The following is an 8580-nucleotide window of genomic DNA, read 5'->3' as shown; positions in this document are numbered from 1 at the left end:
GAAAATTGTTTAGTTTAGCGCTTGTTTTGTTCTTTGGTGCCCTTTCAAGCAATTTTATAATAAAAACGTGATTCTATGGTGACATTGTATTTGACTTACACATATGTTAGTGTTTGGCCGAGCTTCTCTTCTGGATAATAAGCTCCAAGATAATCCAAACGCAATATTTTCACACAGTCTCTATCACGGAATCCATAGAATATTCTGCTAATTAGCTGGGTGTGCGCATTTGTACAAAAGTAAGCAATTGCATGAAAATAAAGTCTCTAGAAAAACCAAGTTTTGGAAATTGTTTTACGAATAAAAAAACATTTTGCAAATTAAATTTATTAAATTGATTAACTGCGCATAGTTGGAAATATTTACAAGTTTCATTGTGTGATTACTTAAAATATTTGAACATACAGCTTTATATGCGAAAATACCATTAATCACAGAAACACAAAATTTGTTTTTTTTTTTGGGGAAAATTGGGCTATTTTCAGTATTTTGGTGCTTTTTTAAATAAAAAACTTGGCGATCAGGGCTGCCAACTTGGCTCAAACCGTGCCATTTTTGGCACTATTTTACTTGAAATGGCACTGAATTTTTCAATTTTGCACAAAGTGCCAAAATGGCACTTTTGAAAAAAAGCCAAATTTAAATACATTTTTGTTAAATCCTTTGCGTGTACTTCTTTTTATCAACTAAAATTTTCTAATTTCTATGGTGTATACAACTGGTTTATCTTACTTTGACATTGGGCTTTTGTTTTAATTTGTCTAATTTTAATGCTAATGGGAAGAACTAAAGATAATGACACCTTTTTTGGCACTTTTAATTTTCTATTCGGCACGTTTTAGCACTTTTTTATCCTCAATATGGCACTTCATAGCTATGCATGTTTGGCAGCCCTGTTGGCAAATTTGATCACTAGCTGACCTTCACCGAGCGCTCTCTGCTGGGTTCGGACTACAAAAATGGAAGTTAATATCAAGTATTCGTAGTAGATGTGCATTTCTTATCTTTATAAAAAACAATTCATTTCTCCTCGTATCCTTGTACAAATAAGGAGCTAAAGCGGCCTTATAAGGGTCGATATCTGTAGACTGGAAAATCGACCAGCTAGTGGTTGAGATGTCATTTAAACGGGTCAATTTTGGTTGAACGACAAAAATCCACTAGAAAATCGACCCGTGTAAAGGCGCCTTAATCCAGCGAGCAATTATCATTAAAGTTAAAATGCCTTGGTTAAAATTAATAAAAAGTTATTTCATTCTTTCTTTACCGGGACAATTGTTACATCGGTGGGCAACGACGCAATTACAGAACTTTAGACACAGCAATATTTTTCGATCGGGTTCAAATCGGGCGATTGTGAGGGCCTATTCACGAATTCAAGTGTATTTGCAAAGTTGCTGTAGCTCACCAATGTAACAATCGTGTCGATAAAAAGGTAAAATATAACTTTTAGTTTGCTATTAAAAACCCCACCTCCTTTTTATTTGAAGAGTAAATTTGTTGATGCAACAAAACGGAGCAGATTTTCAGTTGAGCGAAGTAGTGGACTAGGTTTCAAATTTTTTTCGACAAAACGGAACAAATCTACTCCTATCGGAGCGAAGTCCGAACGATGGCTTAAAGCTCAGTTAGTCAACGACGTAGCGTAAACGTAGGTTGACGTACGTAGCAGAGAAAAGCAAGGAGCTACTTGAATTTGGAGTTCGTTTATACTGAACTAATGTACGTATGATTTGATACATGAACAACGTCAAGCGTACGAGCCGCAACTTGCTTTTAAATTTTATACCGAGTCAACGCAGTGAACAGTTTTTTTTGTTCGAATCATACACTTGTACAATTTCAAACCAACCGAATCGTTGCTTGTATATTGAGATACTCGTTCTGTATAAACGACGTGTTGTATTCATTCGAGAGTTATATGTTCTACAGTTTTTATTGTAAGATTCTGACGTGCGTAAATTATGTCGAATACAATTGAAAATATTTCTGAAAAACTCAAAAGCGGTGTTCTAAGAAAATGTAATAAAAGAAAAGGTCGTAGTGAAGTGTGGTCTGTTTTTTGTGAAGTAGAAGATGATATTGGATGCGCTATTAAAGAATTTGTATGCTATGAATTTGTATCTAGTTTGTAAATAAAGTAAAGCTTCCCTTGGCATTTCCAATTGGCGTCAGTAAAGTATACTGATTATTTCAGGTATTTTTAAATTTTGTTATTTTGTCGCAATAAATTTCAAATACTTCGTTTTATCGATGTGAATACGTCTATGCATATGAATGTATTTACATATAATTTTTAATAATGAAATAAACAAAAAGTATTCATGGACATAGGAAATGCAATATGGTTTTTTATTTTGGCATGCACTTCTTTTATCGCGAAGGAAAAATGCATACAGATTTAACATCACATCGCTAATATTTGAAATGCGATAAACAAAAAATTTGCGCTGTCTTTCATTCGCGACTCAAATATGAGTTGTCCGGAAATTGCCTATGTCGGGCGCTAATAAATGAGAAAAAGCGATCCCGGTAGTCCGAACAGATTTCAAGGACATTGCAAAGGAGATGATGTTACAGAGGATACATTCATACATATATGTGAGACTGCAAAAAACTTATTTTCGTTTGAAACGAATATTTATAAGAATATTCCAAGCGTACACTTTTCAGTATAATGGAGTATCTGCGTGGTATTTTTCTATATGTGTGTACCTTTGCATGACGGCCAAATCATACTTATTATTCTGGTTTACAGCAAAAATGTTCTATGGATGCCACTATCCAATTCTTATGTAGAATTTCCCGGTGATTCCGGAAAGCGAGATATTTTTTTTTCTATTGATAACTTTTCGAGATATTTGCAAATTACCCTTATTCAGTTTACAAAAACAGGAGTGGTTTCACTTAATCACATATATCGAACCAATTGAATAATTGTAATACGAGAAACGGTAAATGAAAGCAATTAAAATTCTCTATAAACCGTACATACATAACTTTTCGATAGCCCTGATAGTTTCCGTGAAATTAATTAATCATTCGTGGCCGGTCTTGCTTACGATGCAACTCAGGTGTATGTGGCGTATGAGTAACACTTTTTCTCCAAAAAAATCCTTGCGTATTCTCGTTACTTAATAATTACTTTCTTATTTATATATCGATTTTCTTCATTGGTAGCTTAATTTTTTTCTAAAGGAACGGGCTTTAACACAAGAGCAAGTATACGAATTTCTTTAGTTTTCAATTATAACAAAATATAAATAGAGGTGGTAACATTCGTTCGTTATGTATTTCTGTTTAAAAGCTATTTCTGTCTTATTTCTGTTTAAAAGCTATTTCTGTCCTCTTTCATTTTATACTTAATTTGGATATGCGGTTTGTATACTATCAGGAAATTACTTTCATTTCGGACTTAAAAAATATTTGGCCAAGTTTGACTGTTAAAAAAACAACTGTTATTTCCGGTCCCTGCTTTTTCTGACTCTTCACCAGACCTCCACTTTACTCATTATTCAATATTAAGTACATATACGCAGTATGTTTCATTTATTATCCTTATTAACATAAAAAATGCAATTATTACGGAACAAAATAACATGCGGATATTTCATTAAACTATAACTACACCAATTCCTTTGCCTAACGAATTTAACATGGCAATGTCATTTAAGCGTACCGAGAGGGTGCGCGTGGTTTGTCCTTTAGCTAGCGATTACCTGGTGCACTAGTGACGATTACTAATCGCTAGCTCTTTGCCTAACGACCAATAATGCATAATATCGCTAGCAAATTGCCTAACAATAGGTGATGCATGGAATCACCAGCACCAGCCACCAGCAAAACTCCAGCAGAACTACAGGGGGCTCTTCTGCATCCTATACATACTTGCTTTTACAAAGGAACAAAAATTACATTACATACATACATACGTATGTACATACATAGGTATGTACATATACAGCTTGAAAAGAGTTGATTGAAAGTACGTACATCGAACGAGTCATACGTACTTTTCTGCTTAATGTTCAACTCATTGACATGTACATTTTTTTCGAACCAAATCTTGGTTGCGTATATTTTAAACAAGCTTGCCTATCGAACAGCTTTTCATGAAACATATACTTGCTTCGCTTGTATTGCCATAGTGGAGTACAACTAATTCGTATGAGTTGCCTTGCAACGAGTTGGCTCGAAACTCGAAATTGTTACTCGAAGCATATCACTGGTACGTAGCAGCATATAAAATTTACTGTTGATAGAGAGAGAGAGAAGCAACGGCCACGTCACCGCCATGCGGTGGTGAGTTTTCGTTAACACGCGAATCCCATAAGCTAGATCGTGTCTGCGTCAACCTACGTCTACGCTACTTCGTTGACTGTTTGCGCTTTTATTGTGTATATGAGGAAAATGTATACTCTTTGTTTGGTACACAAAGTCAGTATTACCGCAGCCGTACTGCGATGAACATGATGTCGGTGGAATTTAAATAATTTTTTCGCAACTTTTCATACCCTTCCTCCCGTAAACTGTTTTTCCCTTTCTCCAGCCCGCGCTCGCACTTTCGCTACTGCGCGGGCAAAAAAGTGCCCATGTCTGCCTTAAAGGAAAAGCGTTGGAAGCAGTGAGCTCTCATCTCTTGCTCCCAAAAAATGTCGGAGACGTTTTACGAACTTTGAAAGTGAAGTTTGGTCGCCCGGAGATTATCATCTATAATATATTGGGGAAAATTCGTGCCGAAGCACCACCAAAGGCTGATAAACTGGAAACACTTGTTAGCTATGCAATAACAATCAGAAATCTTTGTTCAACGATTGAAGCATCGGTGTTAGAAGCCCACATGATAAATCCTTTACTGCTTCAGGAATTGGTAGACAAGTTGCCTGTTCAAATTAAGCTGAACTGGGCCATGTTCAGCATCGACCAAGAAGCCAATATTTGCTCCTTTTCAAAATGGCTATTAAATATTGCGGAAGCCGTCACGCAGGTTAGTCCAAATGTTGGTTTTTCAAGGATGAGCGGTAGTTTGCATACGCACGAAAGAGAGAATTTGTTGTGGAAGCCAGTTTGCATGATTTGTAAGGCGAGTCACTTAGTGAATAGTTGTACGAAGTTCAACGCAATGACGCTCTCGGAGAGGTGGGACAAAGTAAAGCAGCTGAAACTTTGCCGAATTTGTTTGCAGAAACATGGCAATTTCCGCTGCAGTGATTTGAAATGCAGTATTCAAGGTCGCGAAGCAAGACATCACAAGCTGTTGCACAATTTCGCACCCAAGGCTTCAGTTGTAACCGCACACGCCAGTGAGTAAAGTGGAAGCAAAACCTACTTCAAAACAGTTCCAGTTACGCTTCGCAGTAACAATTGTAAATTGGATACCTTCGCTTTTCTAGACGATGGATCTAACGTTACTCTTCTGGAGAAAAGAGTCTGCGATCAATTAGGTCTTAAAGGTTAACGAAAGTATTTGTGCCTCAAATGGACATCGGATACCACACGAAATTCTATGTTAGTAGACCTGCAAATATAACGGCGACATCCGAACGCGAAGAAGTTTGACATTTTAAACGTTTATACTATCAAAAGTCTAGCGCTTCCAATACAAAGTGCTACGAGGGAAGAATTGTCATGTTATTCCCATTTGAAAAAAATTCGCATGGAACTTTACCATAATGCTGTTCCACAAATTCTCATTGGGCTCAATAACGGATATGTATGTAATTCTTCCAAGACTACAGAGGGGAATCAAAACAAGCCTTATGCATCGAAAACTCGACTTGGATGGGTAATTCATGGTGGAGGTGGGGCCGCAAGCACAACTGTTGGCTTCCATACAATCGAAGAGTGCGAGTGTGAATCGGAGTGGAAAAGGTTGCATGAAATTGAATCCAGTTACCTCTCACTTGAAACTTTTAAGTCGAAAATTCGAGCTGAAATCAACCGAAGGCGAGCGTGCAAACCAAATTCTACAATCAACCACAAAAAGGATTAGAAAGCGATTTGAAACCGGTTTGTTATGGAAAGACAATATTCCTACAGTACCAAATAGTTATGCTATTGCTATGAGGCGCCTAATTTACCTTAAGAGAAAGTCAGATCCAGAACAAATACCCCTCATAAACGAGCAAATACTAGCGTTAGTTGAAAAATGTTATGCACGAAAACTTTCATCAGAAGAAGTTATTGACGATAGGGGCATCACTTGGTATCTGCCTATTTTCACTGTTATCAACCCGAAAAAACCTCGGAAAGTTCGTCTCGTCTGGGATGCAGCCGCCAAAGTACGTGGTACGTCTCTGAATTCTATGCTTGGAGAGCTGGAAGTCTCTGGTGTCTGTGCACATTAAAGATCCATCGTCCGAAATGGGGAATGAAAAGGTCTTGGGAATGTGGTGGTCCACTGATTGTGATGTATTTACTTATTCTTTGAAGCTGTACAGAGTGGAGAAGGATATACTAAGCGTACACAAGAAACCACCAAAAAGAGATGTCTTGCGTACTCTGATGTCTTTATTTGATCATCTAGGTTTCCTATCACATTACGTCATCTATCTCAAAATTATTTTCAAGAAGTATGGAGAACGACTGAAGGTTGGATTGATGAAGTTAATGAGGAGGTATTTAAGAAGTGGCTCATTTGGTTGAAGCTACTACCAGAAATCGAAAAAGTTAAGATTCCACGATGGTATTCAACCAAATCTGATTCAAATGTCCAGTTACATGTGTTTGTGAAAGCCAGTGAATTGGCTTATGCAGCTGTAGCATATTTTCGCATCATTACTTCAGCTGAGTTGCATGTTTGCCTTGTATGCGCAAAAGCAAAAGTCGCTCCGACGCAACCAGTATCAATTGCTCGTCTTGAACTGATGCTGCCATCAGTATTGGGTGTTCGCCTAGCTGATATGATTTGCAAGCAGCACAATCTACGGTTGAACAACAGGACTTTTTGGTCGGATTACAATACCGTTCTTTCTTGGTTACGTTCAAATCCTCGAAACTTTAAACAGTTTGTTATGTATTGTATTGGTGAAATTTTAGAAGGAAGCGTGCTGTCAGAATGTCGTTGCTGACGACGCACAGTGGTTTAGCCCCATACATTGTTTGGAAAAAATTAGAAGGAGTAGGCGTAGGGCTTTAATTTTTCGTGTGTAGCCTCTAAGAACATAAATCAAGAAAAAAACGAAAAATTGGTGTGATCGGTTTATTTTAAAGCCTACCTTCCATACAAACCTAACCTCAAAAACGCCTTAAAAATGGCATTCAAAAAGCACCGATGAATGACGGACTTCCAAATTTTGTCCATATATTCACAATAATGGAGTAAATAAACATACAAAAAATTAGCAAAATCGATTTACTTTAACGCATACCTCCCATACAAACCTAACCTCAAAAACGCTTAAAGATGTAAATAAAAGCGCATCGATGAATGCACGACTCCGAAATTTAGCCATATATTGTAAATGATAATATAAGCAAACACCCTTAAAAATGGCTGTAATCGGTTTATTTTTACGCACACCTCCCTTACAAGCCTAACCTCAAAAAACTTAAAAAAGTTATTAAAAGGTAAAAAAAACTCCTCGTACAAACTGCATACTTGTGCAAGCTGAGTTATACAAAAAGCGATAGCAAAATATGTATATAAAAATGGTGCCTCAGGGTGGGTAAAATTGTTTAGACTTCAAGGCTAAAATACAGAAATTTATTTTTTTACTCTCTATGCAGCATGGCACTTTTTAGTAAAGGTAGGCAAACAAATTTACTTAGTCCAGTATAAATTTTCTCAATAACTCTTCTATAAGGTTTGGATATCTATTTTTAAGGTATTCGATACACTTATGCACTTCATGATTACTTGCAATTGCAATTTCAGCTAGCACTGAATTAACACTTTTATATTATAACTTTTCCAAGAGGCCACCTGGTGGGCTGAGTGTTTTCGTCCTTACTAATGACTACATTACCTTCACTAATGTTATCTGTCGGAGTTTTCCACTTGTTTTGTTGCTGGAGTGTATGTAAATATTCATTCTTCCAGCGATTTCAAAAATCTCGATGAATTTTTTGTTTAAACTTATTTAACAAGGAGATGTTGTCATCTGCTTCTGAAGATGGAATTGAACTTAATGGTTTTCCAATCAAGAAATCTCCAGGTGTTAGTGCATCTATCCCATTGTCATCATTTATAGCGTATAGTGGGCGCGAGTTCAAGGTTGCTTCTATTTGCGCTAAAACTGTTGACATTTCTTCAAATGTTAATTTCGTTTCTTCATTTGCCCTTTTTAAGTGGTATTTCATTCCTTTAACACCTGCTCCCCACATTCCTCAAAAATTTCGGCCTGCCGGGGGAGAAAAATGCCAAGTTATTTTCTCGTTTGCTAAAATAGTTTTTCTTTAATGCTGCTTTAAATTCTTTATCAAGCCACTTGTTGGCTCCCACAAAATTGGTTCCATTGTCTGAGTAGAGGTGAAGACACTTTCCTCGTCTGCCAAAAAATCTTCTCAATGCTGCCAAAAAAGCTTCTGATGATAATTCAATAATGAAACATATCCTTTGAAAGATTTTTGCCCTCGTCC

The sequence above is a fragment of the Rhagoletis zephyria genome, unplaced genomic scaffold (genome assembly GCF_001687245.7).
Source record: "Rhagoletis zephyria isolate East Lansing unplaced genomic scaffold, Rhagoletis_zephyria_1.1 Rzeph_scaffold_01177, whole genome shotgun sequence".
Lineage (NCBI taxonomy): Eukaryota > Metazoa > Arthropoda > Insecta > Diptera > Tephritidae > Rhagoletis > Rhagoletis zephyria.
This window is presented reverse-complemented; position numbering follows the sequence as displayed.